This window comes from Chamaea fasciata, unplaced genomic scaffold (assembly GCF_029207755.1).
Source record: "Chamaea fasciata isolate MVZ Bird 193981 ecotype frontalis unplaced genomic scaffold, bChaFas1.0.hap1 SCAF_35, whole genome shotgun sequence".
NCBI lineage: Eukaryota > Metazoa > Chordata > Aves > Passeriformes > Sylviidae > Chamaea > Chamaea fasciata.
Window position 1 is genome coordinate 565,013 of NW_027094120.1, and position 26,593 is coordinate 591,605.

The 26,593-nt window shown below is 41.0% G+C and overlaps 1 long non-coding RNA gene across 1 annotated transcript; it reads right to left on the reverse strand.

The window, feature by feature from the left end:
- Nucleotides 1–9,462: 9,462 nt before the first annotated feature.
- Nucleotides 9,463–26,146, reverse strand: LOC136303485 (uncharacterized). Its single transcript, XR_010724232.1, has 3 exons — nt 25,901–26,146; nt 14,497–14,566; nt 9,463–11,151 (listed from the first exon to the last, which is right to left on the reverse strand). It is a non-coding gene; the product is annotated as an uncharacterized lncRNA (long non-coding RNA).
- Nucleotides 26,147–26,593: the final 447 nt, after the last annotated feature.

Here is a 26,593-nt window from a genome sequence, read left to right on the forward strand (position 1 = left end):
GTGATGTCTTGCCCCAGTCCAGCAGCTCAGATGGATTTCCCTGCACTGCCAGTTGTCCTTTTTCCATTGTTCCAGCCACCCCACAGAGCATTTGCCACCATCCATGAGTAAGTACAGAGGCAGAGTGTTGGCCACTTCTCTCATTCAGCCATATCCAAAGCCAGCTAGATGGCTTTAAATGCTTTAGGCTCTGTAACCTGACTGCATCCACCTTGTCCTTCAGTGGCTTCTACAAGTTGTCATGTAGGACTCCATACAGCAGCTTTCCACTTTTGATGCATCCCTACAATATGGCAGGAACCATCAGTAAAGAGAGAGTGACGCTTTTAATTTTCTGGTAGCCGGGGCCTCCTTAGCATGTGCCACCTTCACCTCTTCCTCTGCTAATGACAATTGAAATTTTTGCCTCTGGGCGAGTTTGTAATGACTTCCAAGATCCCTTCTTCAAAATACTACAGTGCCAGGAAAGCCTGTGTTTCCTTCCTGTGGGTCAATGGGGATATGGCTACTATTTTGTTAGCCACATCCACTGGAATCTGACAATGTCCATTTTGCTATTTTACTTCTAAAAACTGAATTTCCTGGGAAGGTCACTTAATGTTACTCTGTTTTATGGCATAACTAGACTTCAGGAGGATCAGGATTATCTTCTCCCCTTTCTCAAAAGCTTCCTCTGCTGTGGTACCACTTTTCTGCCTTGGACTCCCATTCAACTGAAGTTCTAACATGCCCAGCATGGCAGCACTCCGTGATGGTGTGGCTTCATTCACTGTCAGTCCACTGTCAGTGTCCACTGTCCATGGGACTCAGGCAGGGGCCATGCAGGGCTATTGAAGGGTTAGCGAGTCTTGCTGAGCACGCCCAGTTGTCCAGATCATGGATCAGCTCATGAACGGGGTCCTGAAGTCCAGTGTCATGTTGCCAATAGGACACTGTTGTACCTGCTGTTCTTCAACCCTCAGCAGTCCCACAGCAGAAGGGTCCTCTGAAAGACAAAGCAAGGGATTCAGCTATCTGAATTTCTTCTGTCTCCACAGCAGCTCTCCCAAAGCCCAGTGATGTCATTTTGGGTCCCTGAAATACCTCTTCTGAGGTGATCTATGCCAAGGATACACGGAGCCTCAAGGCCACTGACAATGGAGTTTTTCAGCCACTCATGCCCAGTCAGGAGCACTTCAGCTTCCAGTATAGTCCCTGTTGGGATCCCCCTGTCACCCCAGAAACAGAGATGGATTCTGCCCTCGCATGATGGCATCAGGGTACATTGTGCACCAGTGTGGCCTTGTGCTCCTGTGGCTCTGCTGTGCCAGGCCATGGATCCACACAGTCCAATAGACCCCACTGTCCTTCTCCCACACCTGGCTGGAGCCAGGGCCCGTCTGGCTCTGATCACGGTACTCGTTGCTCGCTTCTTGTCAATAGGAGCTGGAGGTCCTTTCCAGAGGGTCAGAAGTAACATCAGCCCTTCAGTTCTGCCTGAGGACTTGCCCAGTGGAAACGGAGCGGCATTTTTCCTTGAAGAGTTTTCTGCCTGGGAGACCCTTGTGAGACCTCTATGAGAGTGACCCTTGTGAGACCTCTGTGAGACCCTTGTGTCAGAGACCTCAGATGCCCTCCAGCTACCGCCCTGGACTCACCACAGGGCATAAGCCCCAGGAAGGGAAGGTAGAAGTAGCAGTACTCAAGGACAATGGTGACTGTGATGGCAATGGCATCACAGAACCAGCTGAATGCCCTGAACTGCAGCACAATGAGCTTGTGCCCAGCAGGAGACTTGTAGGGCTAAACCACCTGACCAGGGTCAAAAAACTGCCACTCTCCCAAAGATAAATCTCACAAAGCCAAACACAATCCAAATACTCCATAACCCTCAAAATACCCCCCATATTCCTCAAATACAGCTGGGCATAGGTGTTGGAGTATGAACCCCCCTGGGCCAAATCCACACAGGCCCAGGAGTGCCCAGAAATAAGAGGACTGAATTAGAACCTTCAGAGAAACTAAAATACATAAATCCACAGAGACACGAAGTAGAAATGCAAGTTTAGTTTTTAATAAATAGAGGATTTTAAGTGCCTGTATTAGCTAGTAAGAGAAGCCCTAAAGCCTAGTTTATAATTCAGTAAGATTGCCTTTTGCAAAGTTAGTTAAATTCTAGTCATAACAAAAATAATGAAGCCTTGCTGAAAATTCCTAGATGGAACAGATAGAATTATATATGTAGAATTTGTGTAAGAATTTGCATTTGCCTTCGCATATCAATCTTAACTTAGGATTGGCCCAACAAGACTATAGAAAATTTGTGTAAGTACCTAATTGGCTAAAAATTTTGGCTAAAAATAGAATAAAAATGCACTACTTTGAGAACCCACACACAAGACGCATGAAAACACCAATGCCACTGTCTTGGTTTGGGAAGACAGGTATCTGCCAGGTAAAATTACAATCAGAGGCTCTTTGGCAAAGATTTGGGAAATAGGAATAGCAGTTCTTTACTAGTATGTAATACAAAGCAAACAAACACAAAAAAAAACCCTCCCCACCCCACCAAACAACTATAGCATTAATGACAAACGACAACAGTACCAAGAACCTTGAGGGCTTTGTTTCACAAAACTCAGGGCAGTTTGGTTTCGGTGTCTCTGCAGGATCCTCAGAGCACCAAGCTGAAACAGTGGAAAAGTCCCGGGCTGGTAGCTGGGATGGCAGGGTGTCCCGGCAGGCAGGGGCAGGATGTCCCGGCAGCGCAGGGGATGCAGGGTCACGCTGTAGCAAGAGGAGCAGCGCCGAAGAAAACCGAAGGAGAGGCAGAGCCTGGACCAGCTCCCCACGGGTGGCCGGGAAAACTCCGGATTCAGGTCGAACCGGTGATAGTAGATTTCCCAGGACTGGATCCCTTTGGCCACAGTGAAACTCCTCCAGCCAGCAACAGCCATTCTCCCCTCGGCGTGCTTTGCAGCGGCTGAGCTCCTCGAGGAGCGGCAGACACGCGTCTCCTCGAACCCGAAAAAAAAAGCACGCAGCTGCCTCAAGCTTTGTCTTTTACCTGCGTTATCTCCCCCTTCCACCTTTGTCCACCTCTTTGTTTCGGTTAAGTACTCTCAAGTATCCAACACTTGGTCTCTTTGGTAACTTGTGGGGAAAAAATTCTTTAGAGAAAGAAGGAACAAACCTAACCCCCAACATTATCCACCCCGAATTTTTTTCCCATACCAACATATTACATTGAGTTTTAACTGTTAAAAATACATATATATATGCAAATATGGATACAGCCACATTGTCATGGGTAGTTCACTCCAAAACAAGGTCCCCTTGAGGTATGCATCGGGTCTCTTTATCTTTTTGCATCACCCACCAGGTGCAACCTGGTCTCTGAGCGAAGACAACCCCACGGATGGGACTGTCTTTGCTGGAGGCAGGATTAATTTAAACAGTTTTTCCTAGCATACCTCTCATGTGTACCACTGGAACTTTATCTCCGTTTGTCTTTTGCAAGGGCTCAGATTGGGCAGGACCTGCTCGGTTGGTGAGGCCTCGAGTGTTCACCAACCAGGTGGCCTTTGCTAAATTAATATTCTAATTCTTGAAGGTTCCCCCACCCAGTGCCTTCAAGGTAGTTTTAAGCAGGCCATTGCACCGTTCAACTTTCCCGGCCGCTGGTGCATGATAAGGAATATGGTACACCCACTCAATGCCATGTTCTCTAGCCTAGGTGCTTATAAGACTATTCTTGAAATGAGTCCCATTGTCCGACTCGATTCTCTCAGGGGTGCCATGTCTCCACAGGACTTGTTGAAGGGTGAGTGGGTTTTGCTGACCACCCCTTGGCTCTCTAGCTCACGGATCATCTTGTGGATGGGGATCACGGCGTCCCGATTTGTCCGATACTGCCGACGGTGCACTGTTGAGGTGGCAACAGGTACTTGTTGTTCTTCTACCTTCAGGAGTCCCACTGCAGATGGGTTCTCTGATAGTCCCGGCAAGGTGTTCAACTGCTTAATGTTCTCTGTCTCCACAGCAGCTATTCCAAAAGCCCATCTGAGTCCTTTAGGGTCTTTATAATATCCATTCCTGAGGAAGTCTATGCCCAGAATACATGGAGCCTCTGGGCCGGTCACAGTCGGAAGTTTCTGCCACTCCTTCCCGGTCAGGCTCACCTCGGCTTCAACCAGAGTCAATTCCTGTGATCCCCCCGTCACCCCGGCAATGGAAATCGGTTCTGCCCCCACATGTCCCGATGGCATTAGAGTACACTGCGACCCAGTATCTACCAAAGCTTCATATTTTTGTGGCTCTGATGTGCCAGGCCATCGAATCCACACAGTCCAAAAAACCCGATTTTCCCGTGCCTCTTCCTGGCTAGAGGCAGGGCCCCTCTAGCACTGGTTATTATTCCCTTCCTGGACGTACATGGTAGAGGTTCCTTCGAGGGAATCTGACACAGCATTCCCACCTCCGTAATACCTGGCAGCTTGCTCATGGGAGGCTGAGGCTACCTTCATTCTAGTGGAACTCCCTCTGTTAGCGTTTCTCTCCTTGAGCTCACATACCCGTGCTGCCAGGACAGAAGTAGGTTTCCCATGCCACGCTCCCATGTCCTCCCCATGGTCCCGCAGATAAAACCACAGGTCAGCTCGAGGGGTGTGCCCTCTCTCTCTCGCTGGGGGATGTTGGGCTCTGATTCTGGGGCCTGTGACTCGCACCGGTGCTACATGGGAACTGTTCCTTCTTATCTCCTCTCTCATTTCTCTCATCTCCTCTTTGAGTTCCTTCACCACCGCAGAGACATGAGCCTGCATTGGGCCACTGATCATACTTTCATAATTTCTGAGCTTGTTGGCAACAGAACCCACTGTCTCTCGGTTATCCTCGGCATTAATTGTTGCGATGAATGTGGCGTATTGAGATGGTCCATGAGTTGCCAGATTCCACAACATGTGCCCTGTGCATTTAACCTTGTCGGGGTCATTATCATGCTGTCCGGTCCTCCCAAAAAGTACTTCCAATACTGCCACTTCTCTCAACTGTTGGATTCCTTCCTCAAGGGTCTTCCATCGCATTCTATTGTTGTGCTCTTGCATTCTGTCTCTGTGGACAAATCTCTCTCTCACACTCATTAGAAGTCGTTCCCAAAGGGGAAGGGGCCTTTGCTCTCTTACAAATACCTGATTTATACCTGAGTCCTGGGTCAAGGGTCCCAAATTCCTTGCTTCAGCACTATCCAGTTGCACACCTGTACCCATAAGGTCCCAGACTCGAAGTAGCCAGGCTGTATAAGCCTCACGTTCTCATCGTGCAATATCTTTTTGCAGATTACGTAGACTTTCATATGTTAGGGACTCAGTGATGATCTCAACCTGTGGCTCTTCTGTGGACTGTGAGGACCCTCCTTTCTTACCCTTAGTATCAGGATCTGACGATTTCACTTTACACTTCCTTGTTTCCACAGGGGCGACTGCTGCTGGCTGTGGCTGCCCTTGTGGTTCAGCTGGAACCTGGACAGTTGTAACATCTGTGGGTTCCACTGCTGCACCATCAGTCTCTGCCTTCTCGGGGCAGGGGGAGGGTTTTTCATGAGCTGGGGAAATGTACTCCTTCAGCATCTGGCCCATCTCTTTTACCAGAACCTCAACCCAATCCGGGTGGGTCCTTTCTGAGGCAGGCTGTGGGGCAGAGTCAGGCTCTGGGGTATCATCCCTGTTCTGTGGGGTAGGTATCAGGGTGGTTATCCAGGTCAATCTTCCCTTATCTCTGAATGCTAAACAGAATACGCATATTAGCAGCACCAGCCATTGTATGATATCATTAGCATTCAGAGAGGATTTAAACCCTTCAAAAACTGGTGGGGCAGACCCAAAGAGATGGGTAAAGGGTTGGGAAAAAGAAACTTCCCCCGGTGTCATTTCCTCACAGTAGGTACCATTGTTAAAGTAACTCCAAAAACACACAGTTAGTGTACGATAGCCCTGAATCCATGTGCCTGCCTTCCAGAGGAAATTAAAAATCCATGAGTTCTTCACCTTATTAAGCCATAAAATAAACTGGATGACAGTCACAGTAGCCTTAGTTATAGGGCCCATGTTTAGATAAGGGCCTGCAAATGGAAGGAATACAGCCACAACCACATGCCACCCAAACCAGGCTAAGTTAGACCACATGATGCAGCCTAATGAGGTTTTTATATCCAACGCACACAAAAGAAAGTACTAGGTTAGTTAAGAACTGCTATTTCTCTTCCCTTTTCTTTTCTCAGTGCCCTCAAGCCCCACACTTGGGCGCCAAAATCTGTCTTGGTTTAGGAAGACAGGTATCTGCTAGGTAAAATTACAATCAGAGGCTCTTTGGCAAAGATTTGGGAAATAGGAATAGCAGTTCTTTACTAGTATGTAATACAAAGCAAACAAACACAAAAAAAACTCCCCCCCCCACCAAACAACTACAGCATTAATGACAAACGAAAACAGTACCAAGAACCTTGAGGGCTTTGTTTCACAAAACCCAGGGCAGTTTGGTTTCGGTGTCCCTGCAGGATCCTCAGAGCACCAAGCTGGAACAGTGGAAAAGTCCCGGGCTGGTCGCTGGGATGGCAGGGTGTCCCGGCAGGCAGGGGCAGGATGTCCCGGCAGCGCAGGGGATGCAGGGTCACGCTGCAGCAAGAGGAGCAGCGCCGAAGGAGCCGAAGGCGAGGCAGAAAAGCGGCCCAGCTTCTGCGAGTGGCAGAGAAAAACTCAGGATTCAGGTCGAACCGGTGATAGTAGATTTCCCAGGACTGGATCCCTTTGGCCACAGTGAAACTCCTCCAGCCAGCAACAGCCGTTCTCTGCTCGGCGTGCTCTGCGGCGGCTGAGATCCTCGAGGAGCGGCAGACACGCGTCTCCCCGAACGCCGGAAGCAGAAAAGCACGCAGCTGCCTCAAGCTTTGTCTTTTACCTGCGTTATCTCCCCCTTCCACCTTTTGTCCACCTCTTTGTTTCAGTTAAGTACTCTCAAGTATCCAACACTTGGTCTCCTTGGTAACTTGTAGGGAAAAAATTCTTTAGAGAAAGAAGGAACAAACCTAACCCCCAACAGCACACGACCCTCAATTTTCAGCTGTGCGTACAGAGCTTGCTTTGCTTGTGAGAAATTAGGGAAGATTGATCCTCCACATGTTCTGACTGAGGAATCAACAGGCATGAGGGAAATCACATCTTCCTGTGCTACCTAGGCTTGCCAGATTGTGCTGGGTAGCTTGCAAGAATCAGCTCTGCTTCCATTCCAGTGAACATAGTTTATATCCTAACAGCCGTGGTTTTAATTTGAATTTAATCTTAAAAAAATACTTCTCATGAAATCCAAATGATAGGATGAGGTGTGAGGATTTTGCACCTGGATTCAACAAGTCAAGCAAACATTATTAAAGATAGCAAAGGAAAGTTGGTGAGGGCAAGAGGAAATGGAGGAAGTGTCAGGGCAAGAGAGTCAGCCTCTAGTAATTCCTGTCTCATTAACTACACTTGTGAAGTGAATCTTCCCCTCACAAGCAACAGCCCTACAAATAAAGCACATTAATCTTTCATTTGGTTACCTCATTGTTATTCTGACTAGAGCCTCAATCTTGTATTAATCATAACCAAGATATGGTCTAAAGCCAAAGCTCCTGTAAAAAGTTCAGCTTCAATAATTACTGTTTTCCACAGAAAGAGAATTCACATGAGAAAAAAAGAAACAAAAACAAAACAAAAACCCAAACAAACATACAGAAAAAAACCCAAACCAAAAAAACCCCCCCAAAAACCCCCAAACCCAAGTCCCCAAACCACCTGCAAACTCATTTTTTGAGCCAAATGAACATGGGTGTGACAGATTGTAGGACAGTACATGGCGCTGACCCTTACTCCTCTACCAGTCCAATTGAATTCATCCTTTATGTTCATGTTTCGCTGATATTTATGGGAAAAAAAAGGTAATTTGCAAAGGCCATATGTTTCTTGGATTAAAATTGTATATTGAGTTTTCAATAAGAGTTTTAACTGTAACTAGTAAAGCATAATGACCACCTAAAATGGATAACCTAAAATCTAGTATATTGATTACAATAGTGGCTAATACAATGTGCTTTATTTAATATTTAATTAACTGCTTCCCATTTGTACTGAACCTTCTTAATTATTAATACATGGTTCATTATTTAACATGGAATATAAATTCAAATTCAAATCAATTAAACAAGGTGAAACTACATAGTGAGAAATGGTTTATCCTCCAGCAATAACCTTCGACCTGGAAACATAGTAAAGAGTGAAATTAGCATTTTTTCCCCCATACCTGCAAAGACTGTGCATTATAAGTGATACATATTAAGCTCTACTACTGATGTAAAATTCTTGTGATAAATACAACATCCTACAAAACTATGCTGGATAAAAAAGGGCTTCAGCTGTCACTTTTCAGAGGAACCATTTATGCAGAATATAACACTATACCTAGTTTTTCAGATTTCAGTTTCAAGTAAAATTACGTGTGTCCCTGAAGGAACGGCAGCTTACTGATTTTACTAAAAATCACTAAATATCTCAAAAGAGTGAGGATTCATAAAGAGAACTAAGAATCACTATGCAATCTACATAAACTCACTTTGCTGTGGAAACAAGAAAATGCATTTCCTAAGTTTAGGCTGTGTAATCAAAAAATCAGATACATCCATCTAAAACTCTGATACATCAGAGCAAAGATCTGGGCTTGGAGATAGGATGAGTGTCAGGAAGGTACAAAGGGAAGAGAATTTCTGGGTAGAACAGGGTCAGAAGCACTAACTTATTGATAAGGGGGCTACATGAACATATCAATATTCCTCTATCCCACTCTCCTACCAGATTCCAACACTTGTGACAAGGAGCAGATTGGGTGAGCCCCCTCAGCAGAGGTCAGGGCTGAGTGAGGAGGATGAGGATGAGAAGAAGTTCCTGCTCAGTCCTGTTCACACACAGCAGTTCCTTCAAGGGTCGGTGTGCGAAAAAGCCCCTCAAATGTCTGTGTTTACACCCTCTATTCATGCAGTCTCTTGGTGTATCTCCATGCCAAATGGTGCTCTGTCTTCCTTAGGATTGGTTTTGCAGTAACAAATAAACAAAAGTTTGATGGAAAGCAAAGAAAAAAAAATCTTTTAAATTAAGTAATTGAACAACTGTGCGCAATTGGTCGTGGTTCAGACACTTTAATGAAATATTAATTTTCAAAAGGGAGTCATAAAATCCCCAAATGCTCAGTGAGCTAGTGAACATATATCTCCTGAGATAACTTAAAAGGTAGACAATAAAAGTTGTTCTGAATTGTGTTTTCATCAGATATACACAAACAAACTTGAAGTCAAAGACCACTAGAGCAGCAACCAAAACAAACCTAAAACAGTCTAAAATATTCTGTACCTTTTGTGTGACTCCAGTTGTATTTCAAGGAAAGAAACCCAAAGAAACTATATTTCTTCATTAGAATATTAATCTTTTTTACTGTTAATACCCTGTTTATTTTTGAATATTTTGAAACATTTTTTACAATAATTACCTATGCAGTTATTTATGTAACACACTATGCTTTTTTGAGTGATGATAGCTATTACATTTGATTGGACCATCAACAATAACAATTCTTTCCAGCTGAATGTATAAATAAAGCTTGCTGTGGATTGACAAAACAATCTTCCCATCAAAAATGTCATTTCAAAATTCAAATGCTTTGTGCCAGTGTTGATTCACATTACATTTGGGGGCATAGTGTGGTAACTGGTAGTTCCCATTTTCTCTATTCAATTCATTTTTACTTATTTCTTTAAAATATGAGGATCCTTAATATTATGAAGAAATGGCATTATTGAATGGAAATGTTCCCATTTCTCCAAAGCTGTCCCTCAGATTTTACATTTCACCATAAATATCAATTCAGGTTATGATGCTAGGAAAGAGCACTGCTTATATTTCATGCCATCTGCAACATGGTCTAACAATAATCACAGCTATTCCCCGTTTCTCAATTCCCTACAACACCCTAGCAACTACTGCAGGAGAATAAAAGTTACGCTCCACCTCAAAACTTAAGAATACATAATTATGAGTAGTTAGGATAAATGTTTCAGGGTAAGAGGCCATGGTTTGTAATTCCCCTAAAGCAGGGTCCTGGGGTGGCTCTTTGGTGTTATATCCCCAGCTGTCCTCTTTATGCTGTATGTTAAGTTCTCTACCTTTAAGACTAGTTCAGAGAGAGAGGAGGGAGAAGGAAGCAGTGTGGAATTTGTTTCAGACAGCGCCTGACTCCTGCACATTGTTTCTCTTGGACAGTGTTGTCTGCAGCGCCTACGGACTGTGGGACAGAGATCTCCTGTGCTTTTAGTTAGTTTTAGCTGCCTGAGGCAGAGAAGTTCCCTGGACTGTTTTTCCTTTGCCTCAGGACTGTTTAAAGCCGCTCTGGACTGAAAAGCCCAGAGGAGCACCGGGAGCTGACCCGCGGCCCGGCGGGGCCTGGGCCCGCAGAGCTGAGCTACCCACAGCAGGGACTGTCTGAATTTGTCATCTCACTTCAGAACAACGAGAGGTTCCATTGTTTCATATTATTCATTCGTTATGCTTGTGGACACTTTGTTTGTTAAATAAATCGTTTTTTCCACTTTTCTCTGGGGAGGTTTTTTTCCTGGACCAGTTGGGGGTGGGCCCGTTTGGGTTTGCTTCCCAGAGGGACCCTTTTTTGGGGATTTTCTCCCAAATTTCCCCTAAACCAGGACAGTGCAGCGCGTGACTCCATTGTGTTTTTTTAAGACCATTTCATGACAACCAACAACCTTGAGGAAGGGCAGGCTGGAAGAGTAAAACTTCAGCGTTCCACCTGTCCGCAGGACACTGGGATTCCCCTCCCGCTTGCCTTGTCCTCCCTGAGAGGACTCTCTCCTCCATATGGCCGCAGCTTTCCTCTTGGAAAACCCTCTCAACCACAGCCTCCTTGATGACTACGCAACGGCTTCCACCCAATTTTTCACAGCAGTTTTCTGTCAAGACCACTTTGTCAATCTGCCGCCGGCTACCCTCAGCGGGCCCACGAAGCTGCTCATCCCTTTGACAAAGGCTCCGAAAAGTGTGAACACATGGAAAGGGCCATGTTTGATTAACAGCCCTGTGATTGCTGTAAAAATGAAATTTGAAAGGTAATAATTACATTTGTAATTACTTAGGTCTAAATCTCTTATGTTTCCTACTCCCTGTATTTCTGGGCAGCTGGAGCAATGACTCATTAATAATAATAAAGTCATTTAACCCTGCAGGCACGTTACAAGGAGAAAGATGTCATTTGTCACCAATGTAAATAGAACAATCACTGAAGGATACAGCAAGACCACTATTTCATATTTATTGCAAATGATAAAAGGGACATTTTGCACTCATTCTCACCATGACATCCCAATCTGCTTGTTAATTATCAGCAAACATAAGGGGACAGCATACAACATATGAGGGCCTACTAATAATGCATTGTCCTGCGGTGACATTTCCATAATCACTTTAAATCTACCCTACACATCTGCACTAGTTAGAGCTTTCAGCTCTTGAAATCATACCCCCTAGTAAGGAATGAATTATCCTTTGCAGATTGAGCACACAAAAACAGCTCTTTCTCAGAGTTTGAGGGTCTGATAGCTGACATGTGCCTCGCTATTACTTTAAGTGATAAGGTTTGGCATTCTGTTGCACTTGTGCTGGAGCACAGTGTGACTTAAAAATAAATGCAATTGTATTTTTAGGCCAGGAACTTTGCAGTTGTAAATCTCACTGGCAATATTTTAAACAAGGACTTCTGCAAGTCACTTAATTTTCCAGTGGTTTTCAGCACTGTTCTGTTCTTTGCTTCCTCAAGAACTCTGGAAGGACAACTCTGTCTTAGATGACACAAGTGCCCTTTTTCATAGGCAGCTCAAGTAAGTTACTCAGAATTTACTGGATTTTTAAAAAGTATTACTGATAATACTCCCTGTCTATGAAATAAACTTCTGAAGAAAGACAATTCTTTCCCTATATGATTATATTAAGAGCCATGAAACTTTGCGGAAAATTCTTGCAGAGAAATTTCGCCTGTGGCATCAATATGAAAACAAATGAAAGGATGTTTCAGGTAAATTATCTGAGTTTCAACTCCATCAACCTAGAACTTAAATTTCTTCCTTGGTTTGCTTATTCATCAGCACTTATCTAACCATCAGACATGTAGGAAGAACAGAGAACAAACTTAACAATACGGAGCTATAAACTGTTATTGTGTGGGTTAGAAAGGAGGAAAGAAAACTTCCTAAATCTGCTTATATTTTCCCCAGGTATTACAACAAAAGAAAGACATGCTTTCAAAAACTTAAATAAGTAGTGTTAAGAAATAAGACACATCAGGAAAGAGTAAAGTGCACAGAGTAAAATTCATATTTTCACTGTTAAGATAGTGACAACACAGAAAGGCTCGTATGTGGAGTGAAATGTTTTGTCAAATTGAAAAATGGAAATAATATGAACACTACAATTTTCACATCAATGGGAGGTAAAATGTTTTGAATTACAGTCATTTTAATCTTGTTTTATAAAGAAAATGACTTCAAATGGGTGATAATTTAAAACAGCATAATCCAAACTTCATTGTGCTCCAGTCAGGCATTGGAGCGTGGCTCCAAGTGATTTGGAGCAATCTTTGCACATCAGCTCAGAGCCTCATTCTCAGCAGACATTTGAACAGCAACAACAAAAAGATTCCTGAAAACTACAGTTCCCATCATTTACCTGAGAGTTCAAAATCACTGACTGAGATGGCTCCAACTTCCTAATTGGGCCATTATAGGCATTGCTGGCACCTTCAGAAATTTGGGCAGCATCCTACTGAGGGAACGCTGTCACAGCTGCCAGCTCTTTAACAGTCCCTTGTGTACCAGCTTCTCCACTGAAATTTTTCTGTTTGATTGGAAGTTCCTCATCTCACTCACATGAGCCTTCTCCAACTATTAAGAAGTTTTTTGGGCATCAAGGAGTTTTGCTGACAGGATATATATAAAAAAATAATTATTTATTTATATATTTATTTATATATTTATATATTTATATATTTATATATTTATATATTTATATATTTATATATTTATATATTTATATATTTATATATTTATATATTTATATATTTATGTTCTCCAGAGTAAATTTCAATTAAAAATATAAAAACAGTGGAATTTTAGCTAGCAGCATTACTAAACTTATGTGGTTCTCTATAAAACATATGATTTTATCCGCCCCTAGACAATTGACAAATGATGGGAATAATTTAGGCCAGATCAACACTTGACACAATCCTTTACAGAACATTTTCTCCTAGCATGGATAATTTTAAAAGGACATTGTTAGGAAACAGTGATAGCTGTGATTGTTCTGGAAGATTTTAGTGTCAGTAAGATCAGCCAAAGGAATGGAAGTGAGCAGCTGCTGACAGCATCTTGTCAGCCCATTGCAACAGCTGTCAGGAGTGGTTCTGTGACCTGCAGCCATGAGGACTATGATTCTTGAAAACAGGGTAGTGGTTATTGTTGTTGTTACTATTATTATTATTATTATTACTACTACTACTACTACTACTACTATTACTACTACAACAATTAATTACGCAGAGCATAACGAATAGAAAACTGTGGGGGTATGAAGTTAAACTTCATGAGGTATCCAATTGTTCGTGAAATTAAACTTCATTACTTGGAAATATTTTTAAATGGAAATAAACACACTGGTTGATCTTTAAATTCTGCTTTTATAAGCTCAATTATATAAACATCTTCTTACAACCACACACTGTCTGTGTGTCTGTGTAAGGATTCTGAGGAGAGATATAAATTTATTGACCTTCAAATTTCAGAGAGTAGGTGTCAAGTTTTGACTCAGACCTCCTTATATTCATATTTTTATACATTGAACCATAGCTGTCTTTTCAAAAAAATTTAACGTTCACTCCTGTTTGATAAGCTTTGGCATGAATATGCCTAGGCTAATAAAAGCCTAAGATATATTATTTAACAAGGTTAAAAACTAGCAATCAGACTTGTCAGGGAACTTATCACCTCCTTTAGAATATAAGCCTCAATCAGCCATTTCTCTACTGCATGGGACAGGGGCTCTCTTAGGTTTAGATTTAAGAAAATCAGTTCTCACAAAGTCACTAAACTTCAGCATCCAGCTCTTTTGAAAGTCCGAGTTTCAAATTAGTTTTGAAATCCTGGTCAGGGCAGACACACACTGGAGGTAACCAAATAAATCCCAGCAGTTCTTGCTGGGTGTGAAAATTCTTGAACTAACCTAATCTCTAGTTCATAAACCCACAAAATCCCATAATTTATTTTTTCTGAAGTCCTACAGAAAGGATATTTTAAGTCTGGGTTAAGTGCTGCTCTGGCAGATGCCATATAGAAAGCTGTCAACACTTTTGGCACAGATTTCTTTTTGAGAGGGTTCAAACCTGAATTTCTGAAGGTGATGTTCCTTGAGCTTCATCAAACTGCATTTCACAAGCACCTTTCCTACAGTTCCTGTGGATGGCAGGAGAAGTTTTGACTCAGTCTGTGTTCCAAAGGGCTGCTTTAAATCTTTCTATGTTTTTTAATTAACCATAGGATATAAAAGGACCTAAATGAAAAGCTACCAGTCAATTGCTGACTAAGTGTTCACCAGCCTGTTATTGAACCTATTTCATCTATTTGTTCCTTAATTCACCCATAGTCTAGAGATGTCATTAATATGCTCAAAGTTAATTTATTATCCTCTATTGCTTCTATTCAGGCCCATGTTAACAGAATAAATTCATCACAAATGATCAGACTTGAAAAGGCAGATTTGGATTCTGACAGAGAATAATTGATCATGGCTGGGAAAAAGCCTCCCACAGACTGGGCTGTTGGAATGCTGGAAGATGAAACTGGAATGACTGCAGAACTCCTGCAGAAAAGGACATGAAAGTCTTGGGGGGCAAAACAAACAAATAATAAATCCCCAACTCCATCTCCCCAAATAGGGAGGTTCCTGACACTGAGTATTTTTCTTTTTCACACTCACAGGTCCTTTTTCTTACCTTCTACCCTGAGGCAGAAATAATCATTAGGGCTCTGCTGGTCCTCATTTCCATACCCAGAGCTGGGGACAGATGGGCACAGGGAGTGCCAGGGACATTCAGAGCTCTGCAGAAATTCAGAATTCAGAGCTCTGGGGCCACAGACTGCTTATCAGTACATCCATGCAGCACATGGCCCTGCTGTAGTGCTGCACAGCGCAACACTAATTTATTTAATTTGCTATTTTTTGTCACCATCCCCGTGATAACAGCAGGTTTGGGGTGATCTACTGCTCTGTTACACCACGCTTGCTACCTATCTGTATATTATCTGAAATACAAAAGCAACTGGATATAACAGCATTTATGACGTGTTTCAGGTGCTGTTACAATAGAAAAAAACCAAATCCATTTTGTAGTTATAAGTCCATTATCCAGTGGAAATGGAAAGCACAAAGATACTGTCATGAATGTGGCACCACTGTGATTGTAACAGGGGTTTGGAGATTTATTGTAAAGCCCAGAAACACTTGAAATTAAACAACTGATCGTAGCATCATAGTCAATACTCTAACTATTATTATTTCGGCAAGTTATTGTTTTGTCCCCAGCTTCAGCACGGGGAGAATTCTCCTTCCTCCACAGCAGTGGCTGCTGTGGACTGGACATGGCCCCTTTTCTGTCAGACTGTGACTCCATTTATCCATCCCTTCATGTACTTGTCTCCTAATTCTGTACACACCAGAGCCCTTTCCCTGCTCCTGCTCTTGTTACACTGAGTAAATATGCAGTGTCAGGACTTGAGTTACCAAATTTCCCCAGGGAAAAAGAGGGGGAAAAAACCAGTGAGTAGCCCAGACCTGTCCAGGAAATAAAAAAACTCGCTCGGCTCAGCCTAGATATTTTACAGAGGATCTTATATACTGATATAGCAATGAATATCAGTACCCAAGTGTTTGTAAATATGTAGATTTATCTGGATGATTCCTTCAGAACATCCCACCTCCCTTTACCCTCTTTCTATCATATTCCGGAACCCACCTGAATTGTGCTTCTAAATGTGCTGCTATCAATATCTGGGTGGGTGGGGGTTTGTTGTTGTTGTTGGTTTTTTTGTTGGTTTTGGTGGTGGTTTTTTTTTGTTGGTTTTGTGGGTTTTTTGTTTGTTTGTTTGTTTGTTTGTTTTCCCCCAGATTCAAATGCTTATTTATTCTATGAATGCCTTGGAACTAAGACCTTCAGTGAGGTGAATGTACCAAAGGTCTGATCAGTACCGGATGTCCCAATGAAGAACCTCTGTACCAAAAGGGATCCAGTATTTCCCAGGGAAGCAATGGAGAGTTAGAAAGTGCAAACTCTGCAATATTAATTCAGGACCCTTGTGTAAATGTATTTTGATGCAAACTTTAATTAAATTATCATATACTATTTTTCTCATTGGACCCTTGGGCCCAATTCAGAGAGTAAGTAGTTATTCAATATTTATCTACTCTAATCAGCATGTGGCCATACACCTTTTTAATTAATATTTTCAAAGCCTTGTGTTGAATGCAGATTTATTCATTTCCTCATGTACTCTGTTGTTTTCACAACACAATTAAAAGCTTCATGAACAAGAATAATATCCCACCTGAATTATTTGCTTTATTGAGGCCATTTGCATCTGGGAAACTGAGGATTTAAAAAAATTGAGTAAAATTATGCAGCCTCCATTATTTCATTATTTCTGGGTGCCCAACATGAGATAACTTAAACCAGATTGTTATACTCTTGAGCACTGGATACTATATTAGATGTAGTTTTCAAAGCTTCCCTGTTGGAGAAGGGGATGATGTCCTTGGCACTCAAAGAAACTCAAAGAAACCCAAATGATGAAACATGATAGCAAAAACTCAGTTTTCCCCCACCACCAAAGAGCTGTGCTGCCCATTTCAAAATGTACAACAAAAATACAGGAATGTTGAAGAGCTGTCTTTCATTGTCCTTACTAAATCTAACCAAACAGAACATCAAAAAAACCCATGAATGTACTTTGAATAGTCTTACAGTGATGAAGAGCTCATTATTTTAATAAACCACTAAAAATCTGAGAATTTTATGAGCTTTGATGATTTCTTACAGTGCCAAAACTTTCCAGAAGATATATCTTAAAAATTAGCACTAACTGTAATGTAATAAAATGCAATGATTTCATAAAATTTGACATGGTAAACCAATTCTAGAAATTCCTCAAAGTGCTTCTCGGAATCAAATTTTAGTTCATTTTTAAAATGGACTGGACTATAGTTACAACTGTTCCCACTGTAAAATCTCATTATTTTTATGTAAGTTAAAATAGATTGGCCCTTTTGCAGTGAGAAATGCACAACTACATGAGTGTTTCTCAGAACTGTGCTGCTGTTACCCCTGGCTGATGAGTGACTTGTTTTGCAGCCTTTTTTCCCTGTCTGTTTCTGCCGTGGGTTGTACCTGTGGGGAATATTAAAGGTAAGGTGGCTTTCAGAAAGCTGTGAAAGCAGGCCCCAGAAACAGAAGGAGCAGAAAAACTTGGAATTAGCTGCAGCTGTCAAGCCTGAAAGTAGGAAAAGTTACAACAGTACAGCAAGCAAGGACATGAAACAATAGTCTGAGACTTAGGTTTGGCCAGGATAGACCTTAAGGCTGCAGAAAAATCTGCTTAGCAATATAGTAGAAGGTTTTAAGTTTAATAATGGAGTATTATGTATTATAAACAGAAAGCATCCAAGCAAGCATTGTTTGAAGCAGGTGTGTGTGTGTTTTAAGTGACTGGCTAGAACAATTGTCTGTGAGCTTTAGCAACATGCTATTGGCTGGAAAACTTTTAAAATGCCCTGTGACAGAGAGATCTTTGGCTGCTGCTGGCAGACGAGCTGTTGCCATCTTTCAATTGTCTCAAACCCTGTTATGAGGCTGATGCTGCAATAAAGACTCGAGGAACATCGTAAACTTTGTTCTGAGGTTGATTTGTAATAAAGATTTGAGAAGTGTATTTAGTAGTCCTGTCCCATTCATGCACAAACTTCCAACACGGTACCCTTTTCTCCCTAAGCTCTGCAGACAGGCTGCAGTTTCCATGCCAAACCCTCCTGTCCTTGGGGAATGAGCCAAGTGCAGAGACTGACAATGAAGAGAAGGGAACGGGACACACGCAGAAGAATGCAGGAAACACTTTTGAGAGCAGCAACTCTGCTCTCCCTTTCTAGTTCCAACACCATCATCACCTGTGGGAAAGTGACTTTACAAATGGTTATCATGGAGATGGCAGAAAGCTCAGAATTCCCTGGGCTCCTCAGCAGCAGGGAGCTCAGGGCAGTGACTCTGCAGCTGGGCTGGTGAGCTGTGTGATCACTGAAGCCACAGCCATCAAATCCCCCTGGATGAGCTCACACCCCTTTTCACAAGAAAGACTCTTCAGGGGAACTAAGGAGCACAGAAAAAATGGGTTAGAGCTTGGCATTTCATGAAAGCAGAGATTAGATCAATATAATTATGTAGCAGAGTGTGTAAATGGGCTTGAGGACAGCTCCAAAGCAGGAGGAGAAGAAGGGGTATCCAACTCCCAACAAAAGAGCTTGGCACTTGGCCCCTGGACTTGTGACAACTTGAAAAATAAGAGCTCTGAAGTGAATGGTCATATTTCTCTCATTCCAGAGAAAAGAAAAGGGGAAAAAAAGCAGATATTAATATCTATCCTTTCATGAAAGAGAAAAAGGAAGTGGGGAAAGCAAGATGCACTCCCAAGGAGTTCTGGTCCATCAGATTTTAACGCCAGGCTTTTAATTGCAAAGTTCCATCTTCACAAGTAACAAGGTGCTGGCCACCTCAGAGGAAGTTCAGCAAACTGCATTTTCTAATTTGGACTCTAAGTACCCACTAGAAAGGCCATTTGTCCAAAGATTTTTAGACACAACTGCTTCAGAAGTTCCACAGGCTCACAGTAAGCAGCCGGAATGAAGGCTTCTCTCTCCAACTCACAAAAAAAAAAAAAAAAAAAAACCCACAACAAAAAACAAACAAACAAACAAACAAAAACCTGTTAAAAAATGTTCACAACTAAACACAACTAAAGTTTGAGCTCGTAACTTTTGCCGGCCTGCATGAAATGGTAACTAAGAACTGCCAAAAAATTAAAATAGGTATAGAAAATAAGTATTAAAAAAAATATTGGCCAGAGCACACAGATTCAAGCACATAGTCAAATCAAAACTGGTAATTGCTGTATTCCAGTCAATTAATAGGGTGTTACAAGAAACTCTCAAAAAACCTCATAAGTATCTGATATAGTTTAAGAGAACAAGCGACTGTGAAATGATGCATTAAAGGAAAAGAGGCTGTTCTAATAATTACCTTTCAGTCCATCCAGTGGCTCTGTACGATTCCAGAATGTGACATTCCTGTACTGCTGACTCTGGGATTCAGTACTTTCTCCTCTGACATATATGGCAAATTCTGTCACTCACCCGACATATCATGTTCATCACAGATACACTTTTTTCTGACTTATTTTGTGCACAGCTTATCATATTACCAAAAATGGGTAAAACAACTGGAGGAAAAACAACTGGGCTCCCTGTGAAGGGGCAGCACAGAAAAAAAATTTATCAATTCAGATTTTTAAATAGCTGTGATACTTTGAATGGAGTGTGTGAGCTCTCAAGAATTTGTTACTTCTTGTAAATTATTGGTCCAGGGTTCTTTACCTTCTGAAGATTTTTTTTTTAATTATTAATATTTTAGTTACTGCTTTAGATTGTCCATCAAAAAGAAATAAAGAAAGGAGCAAAAAAGCCACAGGGCACCTAAAATGCCATGAGGCAACAAGCTTCATCAACATCTTTAAATCAAAGACTTTATCTTCATATTTTCTCCACTTCATAACAAAACTGGATAATACATGGAGAAATGTTCATTATATTCTCAAAACACAAGCTTTTATGAACCTGATAATACTAAAATTTTACCTTGCCAAATGGTTCACCATGACCACCTTAAATGCATTACATTGGCTTGTTATTTCCATGCTAAATGACCAATATAAAATTACTGCACAAGTTCTATGGCTGGTGAAATAAATCTGCTCAGAGGACACTCTTGATTTCCAGTCAGCCAAATCTGGCTGCCATCTGACATATTAGACAAAAAAGAAAAAGTCATCTTTATATATATATATATATGGATAGATAGATAGATAGATAGATAGATAGATAGATAAGTAGATATTAATAACAATCCAAACTACCCATGCTTTTCTAAAATTGGGTCAAAATCTCAGATCCTGAAACATATTTCATTTCTGCTTCTGTACATGAATCCCAGTGACATATCATGCCAATCACTGTGTGGATTTTCTGTCCTGAAACTTGGTGGATAAGTCACAAATTATGCTGGGGTGGAAGAAATAGGTGAAATGAAAATATCCCTTGAAATCAGTGTTTTTAGTATGATATGTGGAGGGTCTTTTTGCACAGAAAAAATGAGATGATTAACAAAAAGTTGTCTTAGTTATGTTAATTATCAATTTATCATAATTTTGAGAAGATCTGTGAGGATTGCTGGAGATGTGCTGACAAGATGTAAGAAGAATGGATAAAGGAATAAAAATAAACCCATGGAGGGTGATTGGGATGTTTCCTTAGCTACAATTAACTGAGATTTTTATGGAAAATGTTAAAAAATCTATTGCAATATGGAAAAGGATATTTTTTGAGTATTTAGGAGTCCGTTTAAAGGTAAGACTTTTCAGGCTACTTTTTGTAAACCCATCAGCTCTGCTAAAGCACTGTTTTTACTTCTAAGGAAGACAAAATGTCACTTCCCAAGGAAATTGATTCCAGAATAAAAAAAAAAATAAAAAAAGCTGTATACAGGTCACAAAATCTACTTGTCTAATTCATTTCTTGCTTCTTCTTCTTTGCCTTTTTCCCCTCCCAAACACCCAGTGCAGCGCTGGGCCCTTCTGTTTAGTCAGTGGCCAATTACAACTTCTCTGGCGCAGTTTTTCATCCCAAGGCAATTTGGTAGTCTTACACTGATTAATTAAACCCGGGTCTCTAAACAAACTGCTCCAATTCCTGTATCCAGAGCTTGCATATCTAATCCAGATAACAGGATAAGCAACGTGACTGTCAAAGTTCACCAAGAAATGAAAACAAGAGCCCTGTGTTCATTCTTCTTTGTGGAGTTTCTAAACAAAGAGTAAGTTGTACTTCTAGGTAGAAAATCTAATCTGCATTTAAACAGAATTTCTCCAAATAATAAACAAAAGCCTGAAGCAATAGTTTTACAGCAAGTCTCGCTGCTAGTGCAGAGCCTAATCCTTCTATCTCTATCTGTAATCCCTTCTACCCTTGTATATTAATTTCCTTGCCGGTTTATCAAGTCATCTTGGCAGAGTTCACAGGAACAGCAGCCTCTCCTCACTTCCTCAACTCTCTGCAAAGCTGAGCCTAAAGCTGCTCCAGCTTTGGGTGGTCAGCAACTCAAGGCAAACTCAGATTTATGAGAACAAAGGGAAGTTATTAACCCCAAGAGCGAGAAGGATGGCCAGTAGCAGCATAAATCTCCCCCCAAAAGAGGCTTAGGCTTAAAACAGCAAGATGCTAAATGCTGCAGATTAGTTTTCAAAATCTTCTGGGACAGAGAAGTTTTCAGATGCTACCTTGCCACTCAGTATTTTATTTTTATGTTTGAAGGCAACAGATCTGATACCACCTGAAGACCTCACCTCTCCTACTGCTTTCCCTCAAAAGAACTATTTACATATTTCAGTAAAGAAATTTAAAAAAAAAATTACCCCCCTTCCCAAAAAGGGGCTCTGTTCTAAATTTAAAAACAATGAAGGAACTCATTATTAAATGAAAAAGATACCTCAGAGGAAAAGACAGAAGGATAGAATTAGCATTCTAGATGAGATTTGCCAGATTCTCAGATATAAAGAAAGTTAGTACCAGATGAGCAATAACTAATTTAATTCAGGCAGCTCTGCTTTAATACAGGTCACTGCTAATTAGACAAATACCCACTAGATTTGTCTACCTGATTCCCACTCCACTCCTAATATTGACAGACCATCAGCACATCAGCCTTTAAAATATTTTCTCACTGTAAGCCCAACAAATTTGACCTATAACTCTATTGAATTATTAGATGTTGTTCCAGGCTGACTTGTTCTCTAAAGGGCCAAGGGGACCCAGCTGCCTTTGAACCAACACAGTTTGCAGTCACAGGGATCATCTTGTTTACAGGACTCAACAATATAGAATTTTTTTTTTCCCCTGAAAACAGAGTTGTAACTCCCATTTTGTGAAAGGCATTTTTTGATTTCAAGAAAGAGAGATAAGTTAGGAGTCAGTTTTCCTCCAGACTGTACCACTTATTCACATTCAAGGAAGAAAAACAACAATATTAAGGATTCTGTAAAAGAACTTGATAAGCTCCTTTGGTAAGCAGAAAAAAAGAAAATCCCAAACCAATTACTCTCTCAAGGAAACATTCTCTTTATGAATCAAAGCTATGTGCCAATAAGTATTTCTTATTAAGTAGAAGATTCTTGCTCTGCAGGGTAGGAGATGGACACTGCGTAAATTGAGTAAGTGTTAAACTGAATGAGAAAATGGTTGTAGGCAGAGAAGAAATTGAATAAAAGGGAAAAAAAAAAAAAACAACCCCAACCAAGCTTTCTACTTCACTACTAAAGATAGCAAGTTAAAATTAGAAAAGGATATACAGTAATCTTGTATTATTGATGGATTAATGATATATTTATTAAGAGAGAAAATACACTTTGCATCATTATAATGCCATAGGGACAATAAACTGCTTTGCTAAGTGTATAGGGGATATTTTAGCTACGGCCAGAGGCTTAAATATTTCACCATTCCACTGGAAAACATGTAGGAATTCAGATGGAAAACAAAATCCTATGTAAAAGACAATCAACTCACAGCAAGAATAATTAAACCAGCATTTTATGTTCCTGTACAGTCAAGTATGGAGATGATTATTTGAAGTGTTCTTACAGGAGGTCAGGTTTCCTGGCCTGGCTGGCAGACACAGGGAACTGCACAGAACTTACTCCAGCTGTTGGTGCAACCAGTTTAAAAGTGAAATACAGCACCAACCTTGCCTCTTTTGATGGATGACAAAACACAATGAAGAGAAGGAGAGGAAAAACTTTGGGTATTCCCTCATTTCTCAGATGGCAGGAGAGGTTCACATCTGCCCCACTCTCTTTGTTTTGCTGGGAAGTGCATTTTTACACCACATTTGCCCATCTTTGGCACCAAAGATAAGCAATGGCACATGAGAATTGGCATGGCTTAAAACCCTGAGCAAACAGAGGACTTGCAGAAAGTGAAATCCAAAGATCAAGCATGATGTCACACTTAGGGAACATTTTATAGAGCTGCATTCACCTCTGCCTTCATGGTTTTTGGATCTTTAGGATTCATGTTTTGAGGCTTTTTATCTCAGTCCTCACAGGTAGAAGCCTCTTTTCAAAATCAAAGTCTTCCCAGATGATCAGAAAACAGAACATGGTCAAATAGCATGAAAACAAAGGGAAAACAACTAACTAGAACTGAGAAGCAGCAACTCAGGGAAATGGGAAAATTTTGAGTACAAAAGCCTTTGGCCTACATACAATTTTTTTTAAGTCCTCCATATTATAATCTCTTAGAAAACAAATTTAGCCACATAATAGCAAAGTTTTCTGTAGGTGTTTTGGAATTTTTACTGAAAAATCCCCAATATTACCAGTTTCACTTTAAAGAGTCACACAATACAAATAAAAGCGCTCATAAAGTCAATTAGAAGTCAAAAGAAAATAAGCGTTGAACCAAAGTAATTAAACTATGCAATAAGAACGATTAATCTGTGAGAGTTCACGGCAAAGGTAAGGCACGGATCTGGCATGTACAGTGGAGAATGGATCTAAAAAATTCCCTAATTAGTTGGAATTAAGTGGTCACCTCCCTTAATTGGAAGGAAGAATGAATGCAAACTTCAAGAGGAAAGGTTTTCTTTTTTTAAAGCAGGGAAGAGGCTTCCTGCTCCCTCTGGCTGTGCCCCTGCCCGGGGCAGTCCCTGACCCTGGATTTGGGTTTCATCTCTCCCTGCTGGCACATCCCAGGCTGGCCCATCCCAGCCTCCTCCTTCCAGCAGGGAATGCCACAGCTGGGAGCATTTCCAGCTGCATCCTCTCAGCCCCAGGGAGGGCAAAGCTGAGGATGAAGTGCTGGCTCTGCCCATTCTTCTCCAGGAAATGAACCCTGACTCTTCCCAAACCACTCGGGTTCAGCCGTGGAGACAAGAAGGAAATCAGAAGTGTAATTTGTAGCTGCTGGGCCAGGGGCCACACCAATAAAAAGGATATTTTGTGAATTTTAGAGGAGAGCTATTAGCAGTCTTCATTTATCCCTCCTCCAAGTAAGTTTTACCAGGAGTGACAGTGGCGTTGGCACTCTGTGAGGATGTTCTGGAGCCTGGGAGCAGGAAACAGCAGGGGTGCTAAAGCTCCACCTCAGACCCATGCCCAAGCCATTACATCTCCACATCAGCTTTTTTTTTTTTTTTTTGGCATGGAGCATCACAACTTTGGCCTCACAGCAAAAAGAAAAAACATCCAAAAAAAATTATTTCAGCTTAAAATGTACCATTCACTTCTGATCACTTTCTTTTTTTTTTTTTTTTTTAATTCAGTTTGTTGTGAACATAAATCACCCTTTCCCAACAATCTTCCTGGCACACATGTGGGTGCCATGGCAACTGTCACAATCTCCAAATCCTGTGCTTGTGAAACACACAACTGGGTGATGAAAGGATTGCTATCTGTGAATCCATAGATCTGCAATCACCCCCTAGCCGTGGCTAAATAGTATAAATAATTGTAGCATGGGTCTGTGTTTTTTTTTTTTTTAATGGGGAGAAATCCAGCAATAAGAACAGAAATTCAAATATTGCTTTTCCAGTCCAGATGTATCAAGATATCCAGCATTACAAGTCTCTTAAGAAACTGAGTAATTAATTACGTTGCATTCAATGTAGTGAATAACTGCCAGGAAGCAGACTTAAAACTCGGATTCTGTTTTAATTTATTTTATTTATGGGCACAAGTGAGGCCTTCAGGTAACTGAATACAAAATAAATTGGACTGTGACTGCTAAAAGAAAAGTAGATTTAAGGTAGATTTAAGTAGAACAGGTACTTAAAACTAAAGAATTGCTTAAAAACCAAGCAAAAACAAGACGGGAAGAGGAAAACAGGGTCATTCTAACCTTGGTAGTCCACATCCCGATGCCTGAGGTAGGAGGAACGAACCACATACTAAAATATCCCTTCATATAACTTTTCAGACTCATCTCATGTCCTTTTCAAACCATCTGAGTCCCAAAACACCCCATACTTTAGAAGATTCTGAAATTAATATAAGCTTATTTTCAAAATCTGCTTCTGCTTTAAGTCAGGTGAAAGGAAACACAGAACAAGTTCTGCTGAGAACTATTCTTGTTTTGCCTGAATTGGCTTTTCCCCCCTTCATCCAAACTAATTAAAAAATGTTCAAAACAATGAGATTTCCTTAGCTTTCTTACCATGGGCAGGGATTTATTCCTGAGTTACAGGATTGCAGAGGTATTATTCAGATAATAAAAAAGAAGGCCAGAGATTTGTAAACAATGGCAGAACAGCTTAACCATTTGATCCGCACTTTTCTAATAGTCATCATTATAAGAGCTTATTTTGTTATTATATTCCATTCTTCCTGAAATATCCAGTAAAAAACCACAGTTCAACTTACCCTTGAAGTATTTCCCTTTTCCATTTTAACAAAACTTGGGAGTTTCTGAATATTTCTATGCCTCTATCTGTATTCCATGAGGCTGCCCATTTCCTGAGCAGCTGAAGCCCTGAAGGAGAATCCTTTGGCCATATATTCCCTTTATAAATCCCCAGCTGATGCAGTTTACAATACTCCACTGAACTCCTGACTTTTATTTACAAAGCTCAGAAGAGAACTCATACCAGTGCCAGGCTGTTACGTACACCAAAGGATGTATCCATTTGATTAAGTCTCCTCCTTTATTCTCCACATTGGAACAGAGAGAGCAGGAGTAGCTTTTTCTTCTTTTTCTCCTCAGTGTTGCAGTTTTTTGTTTTCAGTGCAAGCTACTGGCATAAAATATTTAGCAAGACGTGAACCAGAAAAAAAAAAAAAACACAAAAAAACCAAAAAAACCCCACCAACTAATATTTTCATAGTGAGAATGTATAGATTACACATGGAATAGATGGAAAGGCACAAAATTAATTCTCAAAGGGCTGGTAAAATTACATCTGAACTGTCTGAAAGCACAGATCTGGTGTGTATTTAACCACCACTGTGATTGGTGCTTTCAAAAAAAAGAGGAGTCCCTTAAAGTTACCTATTTCTGTTGGAAATTTTAAAACTTTTTTTGCATGTGTTACAGTTTACTTGTTTCACCCAGCTCCT